We start from the raw sequence: 2,412 nt of genomic DNA, 5'->3' as shown, positions 1-2,412 counted from the left end.
TTTTTTTTTTTTTTTTTTTTTTGCTTAGCTACACTGAGAGGAATGAATAGCAAACTCTAAATACATTATTAAGATATTTTAAAATAGATATTTATAATCTATTGATAGTTGAATAAATATTTATGTGAAAATTTTATTTAGCATTTTTTAAATTCTATGTAATACTTTCCACCAGGCTTAAAGTTTTGGTAGAACTTTGTTAGTAGAGGCATTTGACACCATTTGGGCCGAGCACAGTTGTTCGTGCCTGTAATCCCAGCTCTTGGGGAGATCAAAGTGGGAGGATCATTTGAGCCCAAAAATTTAAGACCAGCTTGGGCAACAGAGTGAAACCCTGTCTCTACAAAAAACAAACAAAAAAAAGGAATCATTTTGTATTACTTTAATAATAGCAAACCTCATTCGATTTAAAGAGAATTTTTTTTTTTTTTTTTTTTGGAGACGGAGTTTCGCTCTTGTTACCCAGGCTGGAGTGCAATGGTTCGATCTCGGCTCACCGCAACCTCTGCCTCCTGGGTTCAAGCAATTCTCCTGCCTCAGCCTTCTGAGTAGCTGGGACTACAGGCATGTGCCACTATGCCCAGCTAATTTTTTGTAGTTTTAGTAGAGATGGGGTTTCACCATATTGACCAGGATGGTCTCGATCTCTTGACCTTGTGATCCACCCACCTCGGCCTCCCAAAGTGCTGGAATTACAGGCTTGAGCCACCGCGCCCAGCCTAAAGAGAATTTTTTAAAGAACTATATTGTTTGCACATTAGCACAGACAGCCACTAAATAAGGCTGTGCAGTGCTCAAGAAGGGGACGATGGGCAGCTTTGTCACATATACACCTACACTGGCTCATAGCTAGAATGTAAGCACCGTAAGTGCAGGAATCTCTTTTCTCTAGATACATTTATGATAGAATACTGCCAGGCAAATAGTAGTTCAATAAATATCACTGAAAGTTTTTTTTTTCTTTGTATGTGAAGAGTCACAGATAACATTGTTGAATCATACAGGAAGACAGTACACACTAAAAAAGTAAATCAATGTGAAAGATACTTTGAATAACATATTTTTAATACCCAGATGCTTTGCTTTCACTTGGGTAAATCCTATTAATCACATTAATTGCATTTGTTTTCACAGATGAGCAGATGAAGACAGATGAGCAGTTAAATGGCTTCAGTATCATATGTCTTGACTATAATATGCCTTGATTGTAACTAACATAACATAACATAGCATAACATACAAACTATAGTATGTTGACACTAAATCTTTTTTTTTCCCCCTTTTTTTTTTTTTTTGAGATGGAGTCTTGCTCTGTTACCCAGGCTGGAGTGCACTGGTTTGATCTCAGCTCACTGCAACCTCCACCTCTCGGGTTCAAGCGATTCCCCTGCTGCAGCCTCCTCAGTAGCTGTGATTACAGGTGCCTGCCACCACACTGGGCTAATCTTTTGTATTTTTAGTAGAGACAGGGTTTCGCCATGTTGGCCAGACCGATCATGAACTCCTGGCATCAGGTAATGCACCTGCTTCTTCATCCCAATGTGCTGGGATTACAGGTGTCACTCACGCCTCCGCTCCTGGCCTACTATTCCATTTTTATAAATACTTTAGATCTTCTCCCTTTAACTAGTGAGGGTTGTGATAATCAGCCTATTTGCAAGCGAGCAGGGGGGCTTAAGTGTATACACTGTAACTGAGAAAAACATACTCATGGCTCATCCACGTTAATGACTTGTCCTTCTTTCCATCATCTTCTCTCTGATTACTGTACTCTGGAGGCAACCAGGTATTCGAATGTGTGGCAATTATGGCCTTCGATGTGTGTTTGGAGTCAGTCTGTACCTTGACCTCGATCACTCTAAATGAGGAGAAAGCTATGACTTAATGGAAAGTACATTGGCCTGAAAATTAAAGATCTGAGTCTAATTACCCCGACAATTGAGGATCTGGCTTAAATCGCAGTTCTGTTACTGATGCTGCATTGAATTTAGTCTTTTTATTCAATCATTTTCTCCATTGTTTCTTTTTTTATAGAATGAGGAATATTCTACTACCTTACATGGGTATTGTTATTATTAAATTTGAATGAAACTTATTTGAGGTATATTTGTTTAGGAAGACTGATGAAAGCAGAATTTCCAAAGTCCCTGTGTGTTGAAAATGCTTCTCTTTATCCTTTATATTCATTGAATTTTCTTGTTTGTTCTCTTGCTTTGTATATTGGTTTTGAAAAGCTTGCTGCTAATCTGATTATCACTCCATCGTAAATTATTTGCCACTTTTGCCAGGAGGCATTGAAGAGTTTATCTTTAAAATCTATTTATTTTAATAAAGGATATGTTTCAGAGTAGTTTTCTGAGTCAATTTTCCTCAAGTGATTTTTTTTTTTTTTTGACAAAGCCTTGCGCTGTC

This window comes from Sapajus apella, unplaced genomic scaffold (genome assembly GCF_009761245.1).
Source record: "Sapajus apella isolate SASKATOON/1434 unplaced genomic scaffold, GSC_monkey_1.0 scaffold5291, whole genome shotgun sequence".
NCBI lineage: Eukaryota > Metazoa > Chordata > Mammalia > Primates > Cebidae > Sapajus > Sapajus apella.
This window is presented reverse-complemented; position numbering follows the sequence as displayed.